Below are 14,384 nucleotides of genomic sequence, written 5' to 3'. Positions count from 1 at the left end.
TCTCAACATGACCCAGTGCACTGCGCACAAGCGCACATCTTTGAGATATAAATTAATACATTTTAATAAAACACAATAAGGCCTACATTATAAAACTCAGAAGAGTATGTATTTTAATATCTCTGTTGTTCTCTGTTCTCCGGTTGTTAGATAGTCAGTCTGAATGACAGTTCATGCGTTTATGTTAATATAGCCTAGGCTTAGGCTATATATAGTCAATGCATTATTCTTTTCTTTTTTTATAAGTGTTAAAATATTTAATTTACAACTAATTATATTGATTATCTATATCTACATTTATTATTTAAAAAAAAAAATTACTGGGCGATCGAGGGCGACCATTAGGCTAACAGCCGTCATTTACCCTGCATACCGAGCTGATGCAAAGCATAAAGTTAGGTGAATTTATATCTACACTGAAGAAAGCCCTGTGTAGTTTATTTCCCAGTACGGGTTGAGTCGAACCATTCGTTAGTCTGGTTGTTTGATGAAAAAAAAGATTAAAAGTTGTTGCAATAAACGCGTTAAGAATCCACACAACGGAGGACTCTTATTCTGCAGTGCAGAACTGAGGAAGAGCTGACGACGGGACAGTTTGATCTTCGGCTGACAAATCAGAGGAAAGGGGCGTTTCATTCCCGCCCACGTGTAGAAATCGAATTTTCCAGCTGTTTTTTAATTTTGCTACCTCAGAACGAAAAACGAAAAATCAAGCTGAATTCTTGTTTTTCGTTTTTTTGGAAAAAATGAAAAATCGAAAAAGGAACTGTTTTCTCATTTTTCTACTTTCAATATTAAATCAAAAAACGATTGAACGAATGATACACGGATTCTCGTTCTTCGTACGTTGCTTATTACATCCGAGATCAAATGACACATCCAAGATGATATCATCGTGCGAATCATGATCTGGCTAACTCGGTTCTTCGAACACACTTGCTGGATATGATTAGTATCGCTGGATTGAGTTATCTGAGATAATTGCGCGTTCATGTGCTGGTTAAAAGGGGATATGTATCGATAGTAGAAACATTGATCAGCAACGCTGCTATTGGCTGCTCAGCGTGGCCAAAGAGCGCGCTCAGTTTTTCTCCTCAGCAGAGCAAGAACTAATAGTCGAAGTTTATTCGGAATTTTAATGTTTAATCAAAACGCCAGGAACACCTCAAAGTCTGCAAAAGCCAGGAGAGAGGGCTGGCAAAAAGTAGCAGACAATTTAAATCCGTTAGAAGTGGCCATGTTAGATGTTTTTATCACTTAATAGCCTATATTTTTGTATTTTAATAATTGCATTATTACTTTGTGCATTGTAATGTCAGTCACCATGCTAGAACATGGGAACAAATAAAAGTGAAGTACAAAAATATTCTACATAATGGTAATTTTTTGTTAAATTAGTCTCTTTTATAAAAGGCACTGTTAAATAAATGGTTGTCTGTTTATAAAAGCAACCAAGAAAAAGGCTGAGAAAAAGAAAAGAAAAGATCTTAGTAGCCTACACTGCAAAATCATTTTTGCTGCATTAAATTAAGGCCGTTTAGTCATTTCAACTGTTAAATCTTGAGTAATGAGGAATTGCTTTGACTTGTGAAAGTGAAAACTGATAAACTTATGTTAATGTAAAAATATTTTGCTATGAGTTATTGATCACATTTTCCCGAGTGTAGTTCATTGTAATGACATTGTGTTTTCCTCTTTTGTGCACTTTTACACAATACACCAACACTTGTATCTGTTCCCAAGAAAGTGGTGGCTGAAATATGTGCAGTAAGTGGACATTCTCTAACTCTCCAAAGGAAAGAAAGTATAAGACTTATAATGTCCATTTGTTTCCATTGCACTGGACAGTGAATAAACCCTCTCAGATAACTGTCATATGGAGGAACTAGCCTACCTGCAAGTGCATAAATAACTTTACTTAACTTTACTTAATTTATCCTTGTATGCTTTATGGCTGCAATATAAGTTGCAGGATTCCACATCTACAGAAAGGCCTACAGAAGAGTCTGCACAGACAGAGGAGACATAGGCCTATACAGGTGGGCAGTGGATAGACAACTTTTCCTTTTTATTTGTTGCATGAGGCATGTGTCTAATATCTCTTGTTGCAGGCACTTGACCACTGGCTTTTCTTTACAAAGAACAATTGAAATAAAACTCAAGGAACTAAGCATATTTGTCTTTTATTAAACATTTAATGAAAAGTGTTTTTTTTTTTTGGCAATGTTGTGTAATATGGCACATGCAACAATGTCACAGGCCCTGTCAGGTGTGCAACCCTCAGACTTTTCAGACACTGACATCTTCCCTTTAGTTAGCCAAAGTTCATTTTTATTATGTGCCCTTGTCCTGGCTAGAGCTGCATTGTAACTGGTTTGGGTCAGGGAATGGGGTCATAAAACACCTGTCTGCAGGAACATGTCATAATCACCTATGAAAAATGCAGTTCTGTTAGGATCAGCATAAGTGTATGTAATACAGTGAGCTTGATATTTAATTGTGAAACTTTTCTTACCACTTTCAAATAATGTGCATAAATGTGAATCTCTGAAAATTCTTAAGTCAAGCACAGATCCTGGCCATTTTGCTTTCACATTTGTGATATGGAAGATTTTAGTCAACTGCCTTTTTTTAATTTGATATAATATTACTAATCTGGAATATTAAGAATCACAATAGTAACTGGGCTGCACATTTACATTGTGAACCCCCTTTCTGTTCACATAATCCCCTTCATTGAGGCCTTGATGGCAGCCTATAGTCTATGGTACCAATCACGTTAGTGAAGCCTGAGTGACATATCTGTAATCGGCATGGTCATGATTGTATGATCTTCATAAAAAAATATGATAGCCTAAAAAAAAAAAAAAAAAAACTGCTTTACAACATTGGGTCTTAAGTGGCTTGGAAATGCCACCAAAAAAAAAAAAAAAAACTAAAACTGTTTTTTAAACATAAAAGCGACAAAAAACGACAATCTCACGAATCACGAGAAAAAAAAAAATATCTCAGAAAGAAAGTGCTGCGCTGGACTTCCCGTATCAGCTCCGTTTATGAAGCCGGGATCTAATCCTGTTAACATGAAATAAGCTCCCGAGCAGGTTTAAGTTTGCGCACCTGTTGCTATGACAGCAAGTCCAGGATGAGCGTCGAAGAACCAAACAATCCAAGATCATGCCAAATCGCCAACAATCAAATCCAGCTAACTGAGCTAGCGACGTACGAAGAACGGACCCCAGGTTACGAAGCTATCAATCATAAGCTCAGTAACCAATGAGAACACACTGCTACTAGCCCCGCCCCCATGAGAGAAATGTGTCAGAACGGCGAACGAAAACTCTGGGAGCGTAAACGAAAACTTCAGAAGCGTAAATGAAAACTCTGGAAGCGCATTTGTAAGTTCAGATCAGCGATTGAAATATGAGAAATAGTTAGCAAAACATGCAGTGTATTAAAAACAAAGTCAAACAATTTGCCTACGATTTATTCTTTTTCAGTTTTAGAGATAATTTATTTAGTTTCAATTTATATTTTCATTAGTTTCTTGAAAAGCTACGTTCATTTTTATTGGCCCAAGAATAGCTCCATATTGTATAGAACAGAATATACTGAGCCGGACTTTACAGGCGAAAACACTTTTCAGACTGGATGGAGGTGATCCTCCTCTGTTTATTATGACTATTTTGTGCTTCACTTGAAAAAGTTCCTTTCACCTTTAGTAACTGGAGTCACTTCAGTTCTAAAATAAAAACGGAAGGCTACTAGTAAAGCTGAATCTGCGTGGCCCTGATTGGCTGCGGGGGTGTCCCGTACGCGCGTGGCCGCGTGCTTTGGAGGCAGATGACGTCACCGCTCGTTCGCGCCGTCTCTCTTCCCTCATTGAGAGTTTCAGTGTCGAGTCTTCTGAGGTGAGGAGAGCAGTTCACGGTATTTCTCATATTTACTCAACCATCACACACACTTCATACAGTTTGATTAAGCGACAGACTCATTTCTGTGTTGTTTTCATCGATCACAGCGATACTTGTGCGTCTTTTCTGGCGTCTTCCTTCTGAAATAAACATTTAGTGCAGCAGCAGCGAGCATGAGGAGAATATGTTGAGTTCATTCAGACCTGAGCGAGTTTGTGTTCGTTTGTGTGATTGTCTCGATGTTTGGAGTGAGAACTGTTATTTAACAGTTCTCACTCCATTAATGTCAAGTTAAAGTTTGAGATCTGTGAGGGGAATCGATCCCAAGTGTTTCTGTTGCCGTTTTCATGTTTACCTTTATTTCTTTGTCGACATTTATCTTTGGCAGATTGCATTTACTTATTAAAATTGATGTAGACACTTTATATTGCCCTTGTATGAGTAATGAATACGTGTGAAATATGAAATCTATACACGCATGGGAATATAGTGAAGTTTAACACAGGAGACGTTAGGCTACATTTTCTTTATTTTTAAGAGTTTTATGATCAGTGTCAATTTCTGTACAAATATGTAACATGTTAATGGAATTACTTTATTGCTATTAATATATATTATCAAGTCAAACGATATTTTCACATATTATGGTGTTGTAGTTATTTGCCTGAAGAGGTTATTTATGTAATTATTTTGTTTTATTATTGGTGATTTATCACTTATTTGGTGGTTATATTGTGAGAAATAACAGTATTGTCTTTCAGTAGAGCAGTTTTATAGGATTTTAATACGTATCAAATACTCAAATAATGTGTTTCTAACAGCAAACACTCCGAATAAAGTGAGATGATCTGCTGATGATCCTGAATGGCTTGTTGAATGAGTGTTGATAGTCTGAGGCTCATCAATATTAACAGATCTGCTGAAAACACTCTTTATTTCATGACAATAGTTCCTGTTTTCACCTCATTTATTATGCTGATGTCTTCAGATCTCATGTAAATTGTCATTTAGCCTAAAGCTCATTTCATGTCAACAGACTGAGGGTGTTGGCTACCTTTATTTCTGTTTTTATGATTTTAACAGTTTTTCTTACCATTATTTATATTTGGAAGAATTTAAATTAGTAATATTATTTTCTATATTTCTAGATACCTGTATTTTAATGAAGAAGCAGAATAATGTTAGGATTAGCAATACAAATAGATGGATGTCTAATGAATAGATAGATAAATGCTTAGTGTCATGTATTATTAAAAAATGGAAAAAACATAATTGATATTTTTGATTTTGGCAGATCAGCTCCTCCCACGCTGGAATACATCATCAGAGAAGCTCCTCCCACAGTAATTCCCCAATAAATGCTGTAAATTCCCATCAGCTACAAGTGAAGACGAGCATCAGGAAGAGCTGTAATCTGCAGTAATATTAATAAACTCATTATTAATAAACTCAGAGTTTTAATAAAGACTGAGTTTATTAAAGAGGACAGAGAGAACACAAGTGATCCAGAACCCTGCAGAATGAAACACACTGAAGATCCTGAAGAACAAAGAGGTTGGTGTTTATTCTTCATTCATGATGCTGAAGAACATTCATGTTAGAAACATTCCAGCACTTCATCACTTTTAGATAAACAGTTCAACTATGAAACGGTACTGAATGTTTTGGGTTTACAGTTAGCGTAACAGTGAAGTTGCGAAGATCATTAGTCATTAACTTAGAGGACGCTAACACAACACCGTTCTAACAGAAAACCCTTAACGCGCTCCGGCTGCCCATCCACACAAAAAAGTGCCTAGTGTCTCCAGAACGCACTCCCTGAAACAGGTTCGAAGGTGCAAACAATTATCCGTTTTCTCTGCGCAAACCTCTGAAACGCAAACCTGGGACAACGCACACGGCGTGCACATGCGCATCATGTGTTCGATCGATACGTATGTGCGTTTGATAAGTGTGCAGGAGTGTAGTCCTTCACAAATCAACCCTCAAACAACTATGTTTTATGCCTTAAAAACTTATAATGCAGAAATTGTCGTCGCATCTGCATAGCCACGCAAACCGGAATTATCCAGACAACATTTTATCTGTAAAGAGGTAAAGGAGGCCTTCACAGAGGAGAGACTAGTGGACACTTCAGCACTGCGTTGTTGTCGTGTCCAGGCGAAGGTCCTTAATCAGATCTGGATACGGCCTGGATCCGGCAGGCTGCGGTAAACCTCGGGATAAACAGAGAGACTAATATTAGCGTAGACGTCATTCTACTTATGATGTACCAAGTACATCAGGATTTATGGGAAGTGTTCCCGGTTCCGGCTGGCCTAATCTATGCAGCCTAACATTAAATTATAGAAGTCTATAATGCATTATGTGTATTCTAGGTCAAAGAGATGTGTCTTTAGGCTAGCTTTGAACTGACAGAGTGTGTCTGCTTCCCGGACAATGGTAGGAAGACTGTTCCAAAGTGTTGGTGCTAAATAGGAAAAGGATCTACCGCCAGCAGTCGATTGGGATATTCTAGGTATTATCAACTGGCCGTAATTTTGAGAATGCAATAGACGTGAAGGACTATAATGCGTTAAGAGGTCGCTCAAGTACTGCGGAGCTAAACCATTTAGTGCATTGTAAGTAATCAGCAATATTTTAAAATTTATGCGATGTTTAATAGGGAGCCAGTGCAGTTTTGACAGAACCGGTCTAATATGGTCATACTTCCTGGTTCTGGTAAGAACTCGAGCTGCTGCGTTTTGAACTAGCTGTAGTTTGTTTATTAAGCGTGCAGGGCAACCACCCAGTAGAGCATTACAATAATCTAGCCTTGAGGTCATGAACGCATTAACTAATTGTTCCGCATTTGTCATTGAGAGCATATGACGTAATTTAGATATATTTTTAAGATGGAAAAATGCAGTTTTACAGATACTTGACACGTGACTTTCAAATGAAAGATTGGTATCAAAGAGCACACCCAGGTTCCTAACCGACGACGAAGACTTGACAGAGCAGCCATCAAGTGTTAGACAGTATTCTAGATTATTACGTGAGGTTTTTTGTCCAATAATTAGAATCTCTGTTCTTTTTTTCAGAATTAAGTAGAAGGAAATTACTAGTCATCCAGTTTTTTATATCTGTGTTATGACTGACTCATGGCCATAACAATAGATTGGAGACCATGCCACAAACAAACAGTGCAAAACATAAGTTTATTGTGTAAATAGCACAAATTTAAACAACAGAACCAAATATGGAGTGTGAACGTCAGTATCAGTAGTGTAGGGCAGGTGCAAGTGTTGAGTGTAAAAATAAAAGACAAACTTAAATAAACTTAAATGTGCATCTGTGTAAAATCCTGGCATCCCGAGCGAGGCGTGAACCCGGACAGGCCAGAACAGAGCAGCGTTCGAGCCTTTAGCCACCAGACCAGAGCAGGAAGAAAGAGATCAATGCAGCAGAGAAGCTCCTATTTAAACACCAACTTCCCAGGTGACAGCAATTAGGCCTGAAAGAGAGGAGGCGCAGGAGAATGACCAGAAAAAGGCCAAGGGCCATAACATTCTGCTATGCATCAATTTTGTGAATTGGTAAGTTTCGACTGGGCGCGAAGAAATATAGAGCTGAGTATCATCAGCATAACAGTGAAAATGAATGCCATGCTTCCTAATGATATCTCCTAAGGCAGGGGTTCCCAAACTTTTCCATGCCAAGGCCCCCCAAATACCACTAGGTTCTGGCCAAGGCCCCCCTTAAGAAATTAGTACTTTAATTGAACAAGGATGCGTTAAATTGATGAAAGGTGATGGTAACGATTTATATTGTTAGAAATGTTTTTATTTTGAATAAATGCTGTTTTTATGGATAAATGCTGTTAACGTTTTACTCAATGAATCCTGAAAAAATTATTCCAAAAAAATATATTAAACAGCACAACTGTTTCCATCATTGATAATAACTGAGTATCAAATCATCATATTAGAATGATTTCTGAAGGATCATAAGACACCAAAGACTGGAGTACTTGCTGATGAAAATTCAGCTTTGCATCACAAAAATAAATTACATTTTAAAATATATTAAAAAAGAGAACCATTATTTTAAATTGTAATAATATTTCATAATATTACTGTTTTTTTTGTTGTTGTTTTTTTTTACTGCAGGCTTGATGAGCATAAGAGACTTCTTTCAAAAACATTAAAAATAGTAATGTTTCCAAACTTTTGACTGGTACTGTCTATACACCAAAAACAAGTTTAAATTGGTAAATTTTCTATACCGTATTTTCCGCACTATAAGGCGCACTTAAAAGCCTTTAATTTTTTCAAAAAACGACAGTGCGCCTTATAATCCGGAGCGCCTTATATATGGATAAAACAACCGCTGACTTAAACCTTGTTTATACTTTCGCCTGGCAACGGAGCGCGAGCCTCCGCTGACTGCGCGCGCAACTCCCCATGCAGACGAGGCATTTATACTTGACGCAACTGTTTTGTTTTAGACTGAACACCAGACCATACAACTGATTTAGACGCGCAAACTGGGTGCCGGTGTGATGAGATATACTACTAATATCCGTCTGCTCGGGCAGATAATGCTCAAAGTCATGCATCTTCGGATGCATCCGGAGATGCATGACTTTGAGCCGAATCTGCCCGAGCAGACGGATATTAGTTTTTTTATTACCTTCGCGCTCATGCGGACGCGTCGAGTATAAACAAGGTTTTACAGCTCAGCAACTTGTTTTTTAGGCTTGAAAAGGTTGGTGACCACTGCATAACGCAAACCCAGTCAAACGTTTGACTGCAGTATCTTCTATTCTATGCGCCTTATAATCCGGTGCGCCCTATATATGAAAAAAGTTCTAAAATAGGCCATTCATTGAAGGTGCGCCTTATAATCCGGTGCGCCTTATAGTGCGGAAAATACGGTAAATATTTTCTTTTCTGACATAGCCTACTCCAGTGCTTGTTAAAACACACTATACATACATATTATGTGCATATTTAGAATGAATGAATGAATGAATGAATGAGGCATTTATATAGCGCTTTCATATGTGAAACGACCGTAATTCACAAGGTTTCCTACATGTGCGTTCTGTGTGCATGTGTGATGCTGATTTCCCGCGATGTTATTCATGCGGCGCCCGAGTGCATTTGAATCGGCTTATGTCAGACTGAAAATCACGTGAAAATCAGCCAATTCTGGTCACTAGCCGATCAATCAGTTCATCTCTAAAAGATTAACATTAAAAGTATAATGTTCAGATAGGCTATGCAACAAATTATCATAATGTTATTTCTTAACAATACTCATATTAACAAATATTTATTTTTATATGTAACAAATATTTAACATACATGTTTTCAAAATGGGTTCTGCAGTCTGGCAGAATGAAGACAACGTCGTTCCTCATCCCCGTCCATCCGACAGAGGGATATTCCGAGGACTCCTGGATTGGCCTGCACAAATTGTGGTAGAATTTCTATGAATATCTATACTCAAGTGTGTCTCCAACCGACGCCTGGCCCTGAGTTTCTCTAGCTCTGTATCAGTCGATAACTGGCTTAGAGTTCCTATATACAGGTACCTATACTCGAGTGTGTCTCCAGTCGACGCCTGGCCCTGAGTTTCTCTAGCTCTGTATCAGTCGGCAACTGGCTTAGAGTTCCTATATACTGTACCTATACTCGAGCGTGTCTCCAGTCGACGCCTGGCCCTGAGTTTCTCTAGCTCTGTATCAGTCGACAACTGGCTTAGAGTTCCTATATACTGTACCTATACTCGAGTGTGTCTCCAGTCGACGCCTGGCCCTGAGTTTCTCTAGCTCTGTATCAGTCGACAACCGGCTTAGAGTTCCTATATACAGGTACCTATAATCGAGCGCGTCTTCAGTCGACGTCTGGCCCTGAGTTTCTCTCGCTCTGTATCAGTCGGCAACTGGCTTAGAGTTCTTATATACTGTACCTATACTCGAGTGTGTCTCCAGTTGACGCCTGGCCCTGAGTTTCTCTAGCTCTGTATCAGTCAGCAACTGGCTTAGAGTTCCTATATACAGGTGCCTATACTCGAGCGTGTATCCAGTCGACGCCTGGCCCTGAGTTTCTCTAGCTCTGTATCAGTCGACAACTGGCTTAGAGTTCCTATGTACCTATACTCGAGCGCGTCTTCAGTCGACGCCTGGCCCTGAGTTTCTCTAGCTCTGTATCAGTCGGCAACTGGCTTAGAGTTCCTATATACAGGTGCCTATACTCGGGCGTGTATCCAGTCGACGCCTGGCCCTGAGTTTCTCTAGCTCTGTATCAGTCGACAACTGGCTTAGAGTTCCTATGTACCTATACTCGAGCGCGTCTTCAGTCGACGCCTGGCCCTGAGTTTCTCTAGCTCTGTATCAGTCGGCAACTGGCTTAGAGTTCCTATATACTGTACCTATACTCGAGTGTGTCTCCAGTCGACGCCTGGCCCTGAGTTTCTCTAGCTCTGTATCAGTTGACAACTGGCTTAGAGTTCCTATGTACCTATACTCGAGCGTGTCTCCAGTCGACGCCTGGCCCTGAGTTTCTCTAGCTCTGTATCAGTCGGCAACTGGCTTAGAGTTCCTATATACAGGTGCCTATACTCGAGCGTGTATCCAGTCGACGCCTGGCCCTGAGTTTCTCTAGCTCTGTATCAGTCGACAACTGGCTTAGAGTTCTTATATACCTATACTCGAGCGCGTCTTCAGTCGACGCCTGGCCCCAAGTTCTAATCCTATACTCTAGCGCGTCTACTCGTCGACGTCCTGCTCAGAGTTCTAACTCTAACTTGTTAACCTAACTAACTTGCTGCAGCACTAATAAACAGACTTCAGACAATGCCTTCGAATATGCTTTAATTACGGCCGGGAGAGTCCTCTAACAATTCTCAGAGAATCCCAACCAAAAAGAAGAATACGTCAGGTTTTATAGGATAAAGACAGACACAACAATAAGATCAAGTGCCTTAATTTATCGAAGAACTGATTAACATGAAATTAACATGCATTCCAGAACATTTTGTGAATGATTTACTGTCTTGTGTTGTCTTTTAATACTATTATCTGTTGATACTATTATCTCTTTGATACTATGTATTTTATTATAGAAACCAACAGTCAACGTAACCTCACGCATACCATGTTTTGTCTCTATAAATTGGTACTTTGAAGATCGAAATTATTGTGTACATGAGATGCCGATAGTGTCACGTTACAATAAAGAAACTAATGGAGAACTCAAATGCAAGGAGAAATAATATTTATTTATAAAAGAAAAGACAAAGCACAAAACAAAACCCACGAGGGGGAAAACATTACAGAATACAAAACAAGAACTTCAAAAAGGAACATACCAAGCAGGTTACAGGAGAACAGGAACACATGACAAGACAACGATCCGACAAAGACTGCAAACACAAAGGAGCTTATAAAAGGGACAAATCAGGCAGATAGTTAGGGAACAACAGGTGGGGCAAATGAAACCAATAATGAGATAACAAGGAGGGTGGGGTCAAACAGTGACAGGAACACAAACACCACATGTGCTACACGAGACAGGACAGGCATGTGATATTACCCCCTCCTTAAGGAGCGGCTACCAGACGCTCCACTAGGGACGGGAGGGACAGACCAGGGCGGGACGGGAGGGACAGACCAGGGCGGGACAGGAGGAACGGGAAAGATAGACCAGGGTGGGGCAGGGAAAATGGACAGTTCGGGAGGCCAGGGCGGAGCTGAGAGTCCATCGGGCGGCCAGGGCGGAGACCTTCCCTCGGGCGGCCAGGGCGGAGACCTTCCCTCGGGCGGCCAGGGCGGAGACCTTCCCTCGGGCGGCCAGGGCGGAGACCTTCCCTCGGGCGGCCAGGGCGGAGACCTTCCCTCGGGCGGCCAGGGCGGAGACCTTCCCTCGGGCGGCCAGGGCGGAGACCCTCCCTCGGGCGGCCAGGGTGGAGACGACCCCTCGGGCGGCCACGGCGGAGACGACCCCTCGGACGGTGGAACTGGCACCACCGGCTCAGGCACTGGAACTGGCACCACCGGAACTGGCACTGGAACTGGCACCACCGGCTCAGGCACTGGAACTGGCACCACCGGAACTGGCACTGGAACTGGCACCACCGGCTCAGGCACTGGAACTGGCACCAACGGCTCTGGAACAGGAACTGGCACCACCGACTCAGGAACAGGCACCATCGACTCAGGCACTGGAACTGGCACCAACGGCTCAGGCACTGGAACTGGCACCAACGGCTCAGGCACTGGAACTGGCACCACCGGCTCAGGCACTGGAACTGGCATCAACGGCTCTGGAACAGGAACTGGCACCACCGACTCAGGAACAGGCACCATCGACTCAGGCACTGGAACTGGCACCAACGGCTCAGGAACTGGAACTGGCACCACCGGCTCAGGAACTGGAACTGACTCCACCGGCTCAGGAACTGGAACTGACTCCACCGGCTTAGGAACTGGAACAGACTCCACCGGCTCAGGAACTGGAACAGACTCCACCGGCTCAGGAACTGGAACAGACACTGGCTCCGGCTCAGGAACTGGAACAGACACTGGCTCCGGCTCAGGAACTGGAACAGACACTGGCTCCGGCTCGGGAACAGACACTGGCTCCGGCTCGGGAACAGACACTGGCTCCGGCTCGGGAACAGACACTGGCTCCGGCTCGGGAACAGACACTGGCTCCGGCTCGGGAACAGACACTGGCTCCGGCTCGGGAACAGACACTGGCTCCGGCTCGGGAACCGACACTGGCTCCGGCTCGGGAACCGACACTGGCTCCGGCTCAGGAACTGGAACAGACACCACCAGCTCAGGAACAGACACAGGCACAGGTTCAGGAACAGACACAGGCACAGGAACAGACACAGGCACAGACTCCACCGGCTCAGGTTCAGGAACAGACACAGGCTCGACGGCGGCCATCTTGTCAGGGAACACAGGCTCGGCAGACGTGACGTGAACACTCTCGGCGGCGGCCATCTTGTCTGAAGACACAGGCTCGGCAGACGTGACATGAACACTCTCGGCGGCGGCCATCTTGTCTGAAGACACATGCTCGGCAGAAGTGAAATGAACACTCTCGGCGGCGGCCATCTTGTCTGAAGACACAGGCTCGGCAGACGTGACGTGAACACTCTCGGCGGCTGCCATCTTGTCTGAAGACACAGGCTCGGCAGACGTGACGTGAACAGACTCTGTGGCAGCCATCTTGTCCGAAGACACAGGCTCGGCAGATGTGACGTGAACAGTCTCTGTAACGGCCATCCTGTCCGAAGACACAGGCCCGTCAGACGTGACGTGAACCGCCTCTGGCTGGGCAGACGTGACGGATCGCTGAGGTGGTGCAGGCAGTGCGAGCAGGATCACCGGAACCGGGACCACCGGAACCGGGACCACCGGAACTGGGACCGCTGGACTCGGGACCACCGGAACTGAGGCCATCGGAACAGTCACGGAGGGAGTCTTCCTCTTCCTCCTCCGTTTCGAGACCACTGGAACTGGGGCCACTGGAACTGGGACCACTGGACTCGGGACCACCGGAACTGGGACCACTGGACACGGGACCACCGGAACTGGGACGCTCTTCCTGGCCTCTCGCTCCTGCAAGCGAGCGAGACCCTCCACCATCTCCCCAAAAGTACCGTGATCATACAAGTATCCAATCAATGGGTTCGTCGAGGGCGCAAAAGAAAAGGTCCTTTAGAGACTCATCATTGAATCGTAATCCCTCTGCCACTCCAAGGAATTTGGCCGCAAACTTCCTTAAGTCCGCACCTTGTTGGCGGAGAGAATTTAGGACCCGAACACGGCTAATGTGTTCGTATAGGGGGCACGACACAAAGGGGGTTGGTGGATGGTGGGGAAGTCCTTGCTGAGTTCTCAACATGGTCGGATCGTTCTGTCACGTTACAATAAAGAAACTAATGGAGAACTCAAATGCAAGGAGAAATAATATTTATTTATAAAAGAAAAGACAAAGCACAAAACAAAACCCACGAGGGGGAAAACATTACAGAATACAAAACAAGAACTTCAAAAAGGAACATACCAAGCAGGTTACAGGAGAACAGGAACACATGACAAGACAACGATCCGACAAAGACTGCAAACACAAAGGAGCTTATAAAAGGGACAAATCAGGCAGATAGTTAGGGAACAACAGGTGGGGCAAATGAAACCAATAATGAGATAACAAGGAGGGTGGGGTCAAACAGTGACAGGAACACAAACACCACATGTGCTACACGAGACAGGACAGGCATGTGACAGATAGCTGTACAACATATTAGTATTATAAGAATCTTTCTTAGTTTCATCATCAGACACCAATCCAGCGTGCCATTGCAAATGAGCACGCTTAGAACAAAGACTCTTAAATCCTCCCCACAGAGGAAACTCTCGCTTAGAAATTCTTCCTTTCTTATTGGTTGAGCCAGCCCTGCAAGTTGTGA

Source organism: Squalius cephalus (genome assembly GCF_949319135.1).
Source record: "Squalius cephalus genome assembly, chromosome: 1".
Classification (NCBI taxonomy): domain Eukaryota; kingdom Metazoa; phylum Chordata; class Actinopteri; order Cypriniformes; family Leuciscidae; genus Squalius; species Squalius cephalus.
This window is presented reverse-complemented; position numbering follows the sequence as displayed.